The sequence below is a fragment of the Puntigrus tetrazona genome, chromosome 16, assembly GCF_018831695.1.
Source record: "Puntigrus tetrazona isolate hp1 chromosome 16, ASM1883169v1, whole genome shotgun sequence".
Taxonomy (NCBI): domain Eukaryota; kingdom Metazoa; phylum Chordata; class Actinopteri; order Cypriniformes; family Cyprinidae; genus Puntigrus; species Puntigrus tetrazona.
In genome coordinates this window covers 27,131,698-27,145,465 of record NC_056714.1, presented here as the reverse complement: position 1 = coordinate 27,145,465, position 13,768 = coordinate 27,131,698, and the positions used below count along the sequence as shown (strand labels likewise).

The 13,768-nt window shown below is 38.6% G+C and overlaps 1 pseudogene; it reads right to left on the bottom strand.

Moving 5' to 3' along the window:
* Window positions 1–757: 757 nt before the first annotated feature.
* Window positions 758–13,370, bottom strand: LOC122360883 (annotated as a pseudogene).
* Window positions 13,371–13,768: the final 398 nt, after the last annotated feature.

Here is a 13,768-nt window from a genome sequence, read left to right as displayed (position 1 = left end):
TCATGACCCATGTTTGTGCACAATTCCCAATTCTGAAAAGGTCAAAATCAAAAAGCTAAAAAGGGGCCAAGCGCTACAACTGCAGCAATGAGTTATTGAAGCAATTTAAAGTTGATTTCAATCATTTATTTTTTACTACAAGGTGGTGCTGCTCCAAAACTTTTTAAGTGTCATCAGAGCAAGGTGCTGAAAACATATACCAAGTTTGATAATGGGTTAAAAATTGTGGAGATACAGACTAAGCCACAGCTCGCATATTGATCTATGAGGACTGGAAACGGGAATCGGGAACATATCCAACCTGGATTGATTTTTACCTGGTTTATTAGATCCACATGCTCTACAATAAAGAATTATCTGTCCCACTTTATATTAGATGGCCTTAACTACTATAAACTTACATTTAAAAAAAAGGACAATGTATTTATTGTCTTAATATAGCTTCTATTGAGGTGGATAAGGGAAAGGTTAGGACAGGTTTGGTGGTATGAGTATGTTTAAGGGTGGGTTAATGTGATGGATCAACATTGCAATTACAGATATTTTAGTACAAAAGTAAAAAAATGCGCACAATAAGTGCATTGTACTTTTATATATATATATAAAAGTGGGAATAAATTACCTGCCAAATACCCATAGACTCCAACTTCTGTAATGCTAAGAATCTTAGGATTTCCAGGAATATGAACAATCATGTAACGTCCCTCCATCCCACCACATGAGAAAGTGGCTGTAGCACCTCCCCCTAGAGTAGAAATCACACCACATCTACAGACAGAAAGATCATCCGTTATCATTCTCCGTTCACCTGACTCCATGTTAATAAAGACAGTCGAAGAAATCTCACATGGTGTTGTTGTAATAATCAGGAAGTTCCTGATGCGAATCACCGCTCCGCTGATCCTATAAATATAGTACGACCTGTTGGTGACGGTGACTCTGGTCACTCTGTACACCTTCAGTAGATCCACTCTCCACCACGGGTCGCTCTGAGTGCCAGTGTGGCTGAAGGTGGAGAGCTCACCATCAACAGCGAGGGTAGAGGACCAGTCTCCGTAAGTTGACGACTGACTAGTTTTGCCCCATAGTGCTACGTTCTCTGGAAAACGTTTCAAAGCCAGTAAGAAGTCACCATTTTACACTAAATTAATCTTTATTAGTCATCATCAGCAGCAAACCAGAGAGCAGGAATGGGTTTGCATAAGGTTTAAGGTTTGCATAAAAGTAAGTTGAAACGGCACGGTTGCATCAACAAATGTGTTTTTTTTTTTATGCAATCAATTTTGCATTTGTTAAGGTTTAGGGTTGGACTTGGTGTAAGGCATATTTCCAACATGGTGAGCATTTTAGCAATAGTCCACAGATATTTTAAATCTGAACCGCCGCGATGCATACCTATATCAGGTTAATAAAAACACATACATATTATGTCAAAAGTAATAAAAACATTCACAGGGTCACCTACTGAACCTGTGTTTTAGTGGAAATATGCAGTAAGGTACATAAAAACGGTGTTGCTGTGCATATTTTAATGAGACCAAGGTGGAAAAATGATAAATGCTAAAAAACATTCACGGCCATTTGTCTTAGTATTTAAATACCTTTTTCCATACAGTACGTTATGTTTTTATTTTAAATACATTTTAATGTATTTGCACCCATCTCTGCAAAGGGACAGAAATGAAGGGTAAAGGATGTTTAAAATGAAGGGGGAGAAGAATAGTGAGCTATCTATATATCGGTGGACTATTTATATAGAGTAAAAAAAACTACAGCAAACTGCTTCAAAGCTTTGTTTCTTGCCTTCTTGTCCATTTGTCATTTCCTCAACCAATAAAAACCCTGTGGAAACAAGATTGAAGTAAGAATCAGAGAACCACGTTAGTTGAATCACATACACAATTTGATTTTTCACTGCATTACAAACCACCAACTTTTAACCTTTAAAACAATTAAAAATGGCTTCCTTAAGCGTGTTTTGGGACACACACTATTAGGATTGATTGATTTTAACAAGTCACCATTAGAAGGTGACCAGTTACCAGTATAGACCAATAGGGCCCAAAACAGTTCCCATTAAAACCAATACAAGTCCCATTATAACCAGTAATATCATTTTGTGATGGTGACTTGTTTTTTCTTTCAGCAAGGATAAAGATGAATAAAAAGTGAATCTGCATATAAAATGTAACAAAGGAGACATTTGTTTAAATGTTATTTTGTGTTTGACTGCGAAAACAAAAATGTGTATTGTGATACGCTTTATAGCTATAAAGCCCTAACTGGCATTTTTGTTATTAATAATCTGCAACAAGCAAAAAGACTGAAATACAAAGTAGGATGAGGAAACGTTGATTTGAATAACTACCAGACGTTCTTCTTAAACACAGACATTAAGGCTGTCGATCTGTTTTCATACACAAATGAGCATCTATTTAACAGTATTTGTTTGGTAAAGTAGATCCAAAAATATAAACTGAAAATCAATCCCACAGATCAAGTGACAAACAAATCTACAATCTACAACCTGCACGATCATTCAAATGTTTGAGCTCGGGACATTTTTACTCAAGTTGGACACATTAAATGGTTAATATTACAAAAAAGACACTTCTAAGGTTACGGATGATTTCTATTTCAAACCAATGCTGTTCTTTTGAAGCTTTTTTATTAAAAAGAATCCTGGAAAATAAAATGTTTCATGGTTTGAGCAAAATAAAAAATAAAAATCTGGTTTCGACGTTGATAATTATTAATCAGAAAAGTTTCTTGAGCGGCAAATCAGCATGTTAGAAGGATCATGTGACACTTAATGTATTACATTTCAGCGGAAAACTGATTAAAATGTCATGCGTTTTAAATTATTATTTGTTATCATAATGCAAACCCGACAAGTGTGTGGTCTTTTTTCCGGAAAAGGAATTTAACTTTACAGAGGACGAAATAAGTGCAAACTAAACTACAAACAGAGCAACATCTCTGAACAAACTGGGAAAACATTGCAGAAAACTGTTAATATTAGTGTGAATCTATAAAAGATATGAATGCTGTACATACCCAGTAAGAACCACAGCCTCTTGTAGAGCTTCTTCATGATGGAATAAAGACTCTCAGGACGGAGAGCGTGAATGAGATCAGGTTTATGGAAGATGATGCTTTTCACGAGACACACCTGGTCTATCCTTCCTTCTTTCCGTGTCTCTCGTGGTTTCAGGCAAACGCAGTATTTGTTTATTTTGTCCTAATGTCTGCTGGATCGATTTCAATTTTGCCTCACAGTTGTTATTCTTAAAATGTAAGATAAAACCTGAAAAATGGATCGTTGTGGATACAGGTTTTCATGCTTTATGCACACTCAGTCATTGACGATTTTAATATCCATGTTGATAATGAAAAAGATGCATTAGATAGACGTACTCAAGGTGCTACGAACAAGCTTGGGGATAGCGTGGACAGCTGATATACAGCAGGACAGAGCTTTTGGATCTGCGGATGTGTGATGGTCTACCAAGGTTTGTCCTCACCGGTTAGGAGGAGTCTTCAGAGAGCCTCCAAGGAGTTCAGATCTATATTAATGAGCACCGTGTCTGAATTTCCTGATCAGAGAAAGTAGATGTAATCCTGATCTTAAACTATTGTGTATTACACTGTGGTATTACTCTGCCGAGGAATTCACCAATATATTTCTATTCATTTCCTGTGGAAATGTAAATAGATCAGCAAGGTCAAATTGCAGACAGTGTTCATAAGCACTTAGCACTTGGTTAGAGTCTTTAGAGGATTCAACTGATGATGGCTGGGACTTTTTGTCTTGTAGGAACTTGGAACTGGAACATACAGGAAAAACATTGGAACTGGAGGAGGAGACAGAAGGTAAGGAACTGGTTCCAGGACGTCTGGTGGCCATGGCAGAAGGTATACAGGAACCGCCTGATTTCTGTGGTCCAGGCTTTTGGTCACACCCAGAAGCGAGAAGAATGCTATACCTCTCCATACCTGAGAGATGAATTGTGGTCCACGGTCAGAGATTATATCTTCAGGGGTCCCGTGTTATCTGACGACGTGATTGAAGAGGAGTTCAGCAGTTTCCAGGGCAGTTTCCCTTCTGTGTATATTTGGATCATTTAGAAGAGTATTTTTGGTTTTGGTTGAATATTTGGTTGGTCTGTTTTTGGAGTTAGCAATATTGAATTACAGGTAAATATGGTTTATCTAAATATTTAGGTGAAAAGATTTGATACTATCCTGGTGTAAATAAATGTGTTTTTCCCACAGGACTGCTTCCGGGTTAGTTCAGCAATTCGTATTTTGTTTAATTCCACATTTACGATTATTTGCCATCATTTTTTCATACACTGTTATTGGATCTCATCTCATCTCATTCAGTTCAAAGCCCTGTTAAAATATTTCACCCATGACTTATAACATATTTCTTTTATTTAGATCAACAAGGCAAAAACAAAATGGCATCCAAATACTTTGAAATATTCTTTCTGTTTTCTCAACAAAAAAAAAACCTGAAAACTGGTGTTAATATTTAAAACATATTTACTTAAAAGCAAGAAAATATCTGCCAGTGGGATAAGAAAAAATGATCTACATTCAAAGGGGTTCATTTGTACGAAGCTCATCGTTCTAAAAAAGCAAGTCGCATGTAAACGCCCACATCAACGCAAACGAAGCAGTGAGAGTTCATGCTGAGAGGAATAAGAATTCAACTCAGGAAAAAAAAAGACACACCGTGACAAATAATTAGCTCAAGAATGCATGTACCATGGCAAGCGCTTATGTTTTAATTCAGTGAGACCAAAAAAAACATGCTGTGGTGTTAAACTTAACCTAAAGTGTAACAAAGCATTAAATATAATAACAGTGTCATGTTGCACCTGTTGACATAAAATGATGCATGACTGTCATTACCAATCAGAATGTGTGTTTATATGAATGCAATGTGTCTTTCTACATCTCTCTCACTGTAATTCGTATATATATATATATATATATATATATATATATATATATATATATATATATATTACATACATTTCATGAGCATTCTCTGGCATCGAATCACATAGCATTTTGTAATGCAATGCGTTACACCAGTTGAGTTACACGGAATTCAAATAATGACGCAGATAAAAGAGTATAAAACATTAATATTAAAATGTTTTATTGCTGATAGGAGTGGTGCTGGTTGGAGGACCAGTGGAAGTGTCACACAGGGATCGCTGGATACCTTTTAGTTTTTTTGCATATATACACTATCGACGAGAGAAGGCCTACTCCAGTATTTTTCCCATTCTCAGCCCTGATGCAGGTGATATCATCCGTGACATGGGCGACTGCACAGAACTACTGCAGACAGCATTACACGGACCTCGCCACCGTTGATGACCAGGCAGATAATGATAAGAGGAGGTTTTTGGATTGGACTAGTTTAGCGGAGCAAAATCTTAGGTAAGCTTAAGGTGTAAGTTTGTTAAGGGAGACATTTAAGTTATTTTCTTCTGCTGTATTGATCGTATTGACATGGGTGTCGAAACCGTTGTATATGACAGCACCCACCCACTTTTGAAGACAAATGTTATTGGACCCATCCACTTTTAACATCTTTAATTCAGCCAATATGTCTGGGCACTTTTCAGAGTGTCGTCAGTCAAATCCATTCCACATGACAAATGCTAATAAATTAAACTGGATTTAGCCGCTTCCTCAAATCTATTCAACTTGGCTCATTCCCAGTCCATATAAACACTTATGTCACGGTGCCTGGAGTAGCGGATATACGTTCAACTTACGGACCCCCGGAATTAAAAGTTTTACGATTTAAGAAATCTCTGATCGTGAAAACCTGCTTCTTAATGTACTGTTTTCATTCTGATGCACTGACTAAATTAAAATAAATAAAAAATAGAAATAATAATTATAATTTTAGCACTCTGCAACCAATCAAAACGATGTCCAAAGCAACATGTGAACACCACTCTGCTTTACAGCTAAAGATTCTGGACACTTCATGAATGAGAGTCTGAGCACAACTTAAATAGCCGGTCTAATGAGTTACACCTGAGCAGGTAATCAGTCTAGGGTGAAGGGCCTTATGGGAAATGCAGTTCTGAATGTTAGTACTCAGGAGAGGGTTCCCTTCGGTGGCTGTTGGAGAGAGCCACAGAGACACTAGTTCTCTGAAGTACAGATTACTTAAAAAGACTTAATACAATGATCTGACAATAACTTCACCTGTGCCCTGATCTTTATTAGACACAGAGAAGGGAGGAAGGTTAATACAAATGGCAATGCTATTATCTGCATTTAAAATGAAGAAATCAAGCTTCTAAAAAATCTGGGGTGAGATTCTTACAGCTCCAAAAGGTACAACAACATTAAATGGCAGGGAATTTAATAAAACAAGTACAATATATAGATATTACAAGAAAAAAAAAATCTATATCGACAGTGAATATATAGAAAAGTTTATTATATTTATTGTTATCTTCATTTGCTGACAGTACACATGTACGCAAGATCTACAGGAAGTGTCAAGTGCTTTAGAAGTATTCACACTGAGAGCACTTTAAGACATTTTAGACAGTGTGATCAGCAAATAAAGGCAGCATTGCTTCTGGGAGTATTACCTTTCCTTATTACAACGACCTGAAAACAAAACATTTTCGTATATAACATCATTCCTTATTTCATAAGTTATCGTGGCAAATGTGAGAACGGACTCACCTGGATTAGTAGTGTTCACTTTCTGGACCAACCGTTCAGGGGTTCGAGACCAACGCAGAGTCACATCGGTGAATCCTCTAGCGGCAAGAGCAGACCTCAACTGAAAATAACACATGGATACCAAGATGACTTGCATGGAAATATATGATGATGAATTTAAATCTGCATGTTTAACACCACTGTATTCCTGATGAAGTAATTTTGGAGCAATGTCAGTTTATATTTGGTTTCTGTATACCGACAAAATATAAACAGACAAAACTAAAACAATGTTGAAATAAATCTACAATGACACATTCAAAGAAATACAAAGCGCTCATTTCATAAATAGGTCAATTGTAGTTCTCCATCTCCAAAAGCAGAAAGAAAAAGGTTATTATTTATTTGCAGTAATAATGAGGGTTGAAGCAGTTTTTTCCTCTCACCTCTTTCAGAATGTTTTCTCTCATTGTAGAGATGGTCAAATCACTGCTGGATTTAAACTGCATCTTTACAAAAGATGTTTTTAAACAGGGACCTAAACAAACGCATTCATATATGCATATACATGAAACATCCACTTAATTAAACACAGAAAATTTGTAAATACAGAATAAATAAAGACCCTACAGACAATATAGTTCTCGCCAGTCCCTTTTCAGGAGCTCGAACTGTGTCGAAAATGCTATGTTAAACCCCTACTGGGTGACCATGGTCTCCTTTGGGCCCTCGGTCGGTGGCTTGTTGAGAAAACCCCCTCGCCGATGGGAGTCAAGGCTCACTGTTTCGGATATTTGCAACGCCAATGGTTAGTCCTCCCCCTCTACCTTTGTCCATTTCAACTGATTGACGCTGGTATGACCTCAGGGTCTTCTCTCATCCTAGGGGTTTATGTTGAGACATGGACACTCTGAGGCGTGGGCATCTCGTTCCCATAGTGTTGTGGACACAGTTTGAGTTCCCGAAAAGGTTACATAACCATGGTTCCTTGAGAGAACAAGACACTGCGTCCCGTTGCCATCCTTTCAGGGTCCCTGCCAGCGCAGATCTTTGACACCAGCTTCTCTGCTCATGCTTTTATATTTTCCTGGTCGCTAACATCACTTACCATGATATCAAGCCCTTTGGACAGATTCTACAGCAAATTCAGAGCGTGATCTGGTTTTTCCCATAGCATTTTGTTCCCTCAAGGAACCATGGTTATATTCATAACCTGGAGATGTTTGCATTTATTAAAACATCAACTCACAAACAATATATGATTAAGTAAAGTTATTGCATGATATAAGTATTACCGATTTACCTTCTCCATACACCTCCACCTCACACAGAGTGAGCATCTTCATGTCTCCAGGAATGATCAGATTCACGTAACGTCCCTCCATCCCGTTACATGAGAAGCTGTAGGACTCAGCTGCTGGAATAGCAGTAATAACAGCACATCTACAGACAGAGAGATGAAGCGTCAGTCCTTCATGTGCTTGATTTCTCATGCTCTTTCAACCTCAAGTTCCTCACATGGGATTGCTGTTGCCGTTGTTCTCCAAAGAGTTCCCGATGCGAATCTCAGCTCCGTTTATTCGTTCTGCACAGCATTGTTTCTGTTAGTGATGACCGCTCTGCTAACTCTGTAAATATGACGCAGATCCAGCCTCCACCAAGGATTAGTCTGTTTGAGAGTTGAGGAGCATCCCGTATACAACTGCTGGAAACCTCGATCAACGGCCTTTTCAGCGAACCAGTCCCCAGATGTTGATGACTGTGTGGCAGAACCAGCTACTGCCAGATTTTCTAGAAAAAAAATTCATGATGCATTGTAAAGCACAAAGCAGATTATTAGTGAACTTTTAGTTTCACGTGAACTGTTTACTTTTTAGTGAGCTTCTGTTTAGATGAAATCTATGCTCCCTTTTACCCTTCCATCTTTCCTCTGTAGCTCTTCCTCTAGCCATTTCTCATTTACGGATGTGAATGCAGCAACTCTTTATATTCTTTCTTACTATATTCACCATCCACCATAACTTAGTAGTCAAAAATAGTCAAAATCCTTGTGATTAATGACCAGCTGGCCCTTCTATGTTTTACAACTTCTTGTTCAAGCTCTTGTTGTGTCTAGGCTGAACTATTCAAATGTTTCTCTTGGCAGGTTCTATCAAACCTTTACAATTAATCCCAAAAAATTTTAATGAGTCAAAAGAATGCACATTACACCTCTGTTTAGACAGCTCTGAATACCAATAGCTGCTCCCATTAAAATTCAAGGCATTAATGTAGGACCTGCTAGACTACAGCAATGCTCTTCTAGCAGGACTTCCATCATGCACAATTAGACATACTTCCACTTTTACAAATCTACACTTCCTACAGAAGTCTTCCTGGCTGGCTTGCAACCTCTATTTAGGAAATCTGACAATTTGAAAACTCACCTCTTTCATCACCATGCAATTTCATACTTTTATATTTTCATTAATCTTTCACTGCCTAGACTGTACTGCTTTTGGACAATGCTTGAGACTTGGTATTATGAGTACTTCCTGTCTGTATTCTGTCTCTAAGTCGCTGGATAAAAGTGTATGTTAAATGAATGAATGCAAATTTAAATTTAAATGAACAAGGACTTCAACCGAGTAATCAACTGCTCTCCCCAAACAAAAATGCAAAAATTGTGATTTTGTGTCTCTTTACAATATTTTTTAAGCATAGCATGACAGTACATGAAATATATACATTTAAAGAAAAGAAAAACCATTACATTTTAAGCTCTAAAGCAATTAATTACCTGACAAATACCCGTAGACTTCAACTTCACTAAGACTAAGAATTTCCCCAATCTCCAGGAATATGGACAATCACGTAACGTCCATCCATCCCATTACATGAGAAGTTGTAGGACTCACCTGCTGGAATAGTAGAAATAACAGCACATCTAAAGACAAAGTGAGAATCGATTAGAAAACACAGTCACATGATCTTTCATATTTGTTCTTCATATCTCACATTCTTTCAGCCTCACGTTTCTCACATGGGATTGCTGATGCCATTGTTCTCCATAGAGTTTCCAATATGAATTTCCGCTCCGTTTATTTGTTCTGCATAGATGTCATTTCTGTTAGTGATGACCACTTCATTAACTCTGTAAACATTACGCAGATCCAGCCTCCACCATGGGTTAGACTCATTAAGGGTTGAGGTGCATGATTTATTTAACTGTTGGAAGCCGCGATTACATCAATGGCCTTTTTTAGCAAACCAGTCTGCAAATGTTGAAGACTGTATAACAGCTCCTCCTACTGCACGATTTCCTGGAAAATGAATAAAAACAAGTATTAAACCTTTCAAAAAATAAATGTTTTTGCACAACTCAAGCAAGCGCGAATGAGACTTCTGTGTAAGCTTATTTCCACGGAATAAAAGAAATTGCACAATTGATGGTTTGCAAAGACCCAACTAACCCTTAGTAACTGTTGCTACCTTCACCAATCATCAACATTCTAAGAGCATACATCATGTTCTCACATTAGTGAAAATACATTGCAGTGCCAGGAGGAAACTGACAATGTGCCGACAGAAAAAGAAAGAGCAGGTTTATTCTGTATAAAAAGGTCTCAGTACTCTCAACTTTTAAATTGTGTAATTTATAAAGAAATATAAACAAACAAATACAAATTTGCGGCTCTTTATGCATCATGACAGATAGCTGCAGCTTCAAGCAGCACGTGTAAACAAATTCACATGCATTGAAAGCACAAAATAGACATGAATAAACATCAGAATGGATTTTATTTCAACTGCAGAACATACTGTTTTTCAACCAAGTTTAAGTCCACAATAATGACTGATTTCTTTCAGTAGGTCCGGTCTTAGTCACCTCGGTTGCCAATGCACATTGCTATACACTGATTGCACCCAGCTGCAGCTGATCAAAGTGTGAATATAAATGAGCAGCTTGTGCAGTTCACATTTAGCTTTTTGTTTCGGGGTAGAGCGATTACGATTGTTCTGCTCTCTGGATCAACTACTTCGAGCAGTGGCTGCCAGTACATCATCTCAGCGGCAGTGGTTCTTTGTTGAGTGGACTGCCACATCAGGTTGCACTAGCCCATGTTGTGTGCAAAGCGGCTATCTTCCCTGTGTGCCTCAAAACACTAAAAGAGCTTTTTCTCATAAAATAGCAGCTCACAGCTCCACAGGGCAACCACCTGGTGGTAGGAGCAAGCAGCCCTGAGACGGGTGACCCAGAGATGGAGAGAGGTGATCCTCAGGAGATGATGATCTCACCTGAAGATCAGGAAATTAAACAAAAGGGGGAGGATGAACCAATGGACTAACCATGTCCCTTCTGCACATACGCAGGTAAGAGTCACACACACTCAGACCCCACATTGGACACTTGAGCAGGGGCCCTCCTCGCATACTTTGGTCAGTCTATGTGGCTTCATACAATCATCTGACTTGGCTATACGATTCAATTTCGCCTGGGGCCCGCTTCACATCAGTGAACGCTGTGGATGCCCCTGTCTTGCATGCAGAGATCACATCTGTCCCCTGTATCTGTTTGCAGCAATGAACCTGAAGGATGCATACTTTCATGTTTTGATTCTTCCAAACCACAGGCTATTCCTGTGGTTTGCGTTGAAAGCATATCAGTACAAGGTTCTACCCTTTGGGCCCTTGTTGTTAGTGCTAAGAGAATGGGGCGTTCTTATTCTCAACTACCAAGATGACTGACTCATTCTAGCTCAGGCTCAGTTGTGTGAACACAGGGAACTGATGTTAGAACACCTTAGTCTGTTGGGACTTCGAGAAGACTCAGAGTCTGTCCCACTAAAATATTTTCAGAGACTCCTAAGGCATATGGCAGCTGCAGCGGCTGTCACGCAATTGGGGTTGCTTTATATGAGACGGCTTCAACACTGGTTCCATGGTCAGGTCCCGAGATGGGAATGGCAACACTACACTTACCGGTTCCAAGTTAAATCGGCCTGCCGCCAAACCTTCACCCCGTGATCAGACCTCTAATTTCCCTAGGCAGGAGTGCCCCTAGAACAGGTCTTCAGACATGCTGTGGTTTTCACGGATGCCTCCACCACTGGCCGGGGGGCATCGTACAATGGGAACACAGTCTCAGGGGTTTGGATGGGTCCCCAACTGCACTGGCACATCAACTGGGTAGAATTGCTGGCAGTATGACTTTAAGACAACCCCGGACCTGGGGCCAGATCCACAAAACATTTTTAATAAATTTATTCTTAACTGCCATATTCTTTTTATTATAATTCTTGATGATAATCTTCTAATTTTTTTTCATGGTTTGGAGTCTGGCTACAAAATCCACTTGGCTTAGGGGAACATGAATGGTCATGATGAGTGGTGATGAGCATTCCAGTTTTTGATTATACATCAGTGGCAAAAACTGACCCCATCGTGACGGGCGAGTTAGAATCGAGCCTCCCATGGAGCTGTGTGTAAAATAAAATGTTACACAAAGTGTTACACAATAATGAACTACCTGCCAAATACCCATAGACTCCAACTTCAGCGAGAGTAAGAAATTTCTGATCTCCAGGAAGATGAACAACCATATAACGTCCCACCATCCCACCGCATGAGAAAGTGGCCGTGGCACTGGCTGCGAGAGTAGAAATCACACCACATCTACAGACAGAAAGATTCTTTGCTCTGGTTTGTGTTCATCTGCAGTGTTATTAATAAACACTAAAGACAGTCCTCACATGGTGTTGTTGTAAACATCAAGGAAGTTCCCGATGCGAATCACTGTCCGTTAATCCTAGAAGCAAAGTCATTTCTATTGGTGATGGTGACTCTGTTAACTCTGTATACTTTCAGGAGATCCACTCTCCACCACGGGTCCGTCTCTAATTTGGTGTGGGCCCAGGTGGTCAACAATCCATCAATAGCATTAGTAGAGACCCAGTTTCCATAATCTGAAGACTCGCTAGTTTCACCTGAAAGTGCTGCATTCTCTGAAAAATGTTTCAAGGAAAGTAGGGATTTTTTTAAAGCATTTTAGCATTTTACTTCATTACAGCACAAAAATGTCAATCAGATAATGTAATTTCTAAGTCCTTTTATATTTTCCAGTTCCACTAATAGATAGAACAGAAGATTTTAGAGCTAAATAAAATGAATGTTTCTTGCCTTCTTGTCCATTTGCCATTCCCGCGATCGATAAAAACCCTGTGGAAATTAGATTTGTGAGTAGAACCAGGTTTTGTTAAATCAAAGTATTTTTTTTATATTGTTGCTAACAAACTATAATCTAAATAATAATAGAAACATAAAACACATAATAATCTGCAACAAGAACTATTTTCATACACATTTGTAATGTATTTATATTACATTTGTTCACAGTTGTTTTGTATTTTAACAATACACAGATCACAGATACATAATGCAAACAAAAGCAAAAATTCACGGTTGAACAAAAACCTTATTTACAGACGAGCATAAATGTATGAAACGGCAGCTGATCACGATTCAGTTTATTTGGCAAGAAATTTCAACACTAATAGATGGAAAAACAATGCAGACAATTTTGTCTCATTATTTTAGTGTGAATCTAATAAAAAGCAGATACATGACTGTTGTACTTTACCCAGTAAAATCCACAGGATCTTCAGACGCGTCTTCATGGTTGTTTAAATGCGTCTGTCTTTCTCTTGAGATGGAGAGTGTGGATTATGTACATTTCATGGAGGACGATGCACCTCATCTCTCCTCCCTTCCTTTACTCTCCTGTCTGTCAGCTGCAAAACACACACAAATAAGTGGCAAAAAAAGCAGTTGCAAAGCATACGCATTTAAATGTGAATTCTCCCTCATCAGTTAGGAACCTAGGTGTTCCTTCCTTTCCTTTTTTTTACATCTCAAAAACAAATTCAATGTTGAATCACATTCAAACTTGCATTTCTCTCACGGGAATGACAACGGCGTCATAAAACACTGCTCGTGTGAAGATTGGCGCTGGGTGAAATTACAATCTGCACAAAGAAAATATCGTCACCTAAAACGGGATGAGGAAACGTGAATC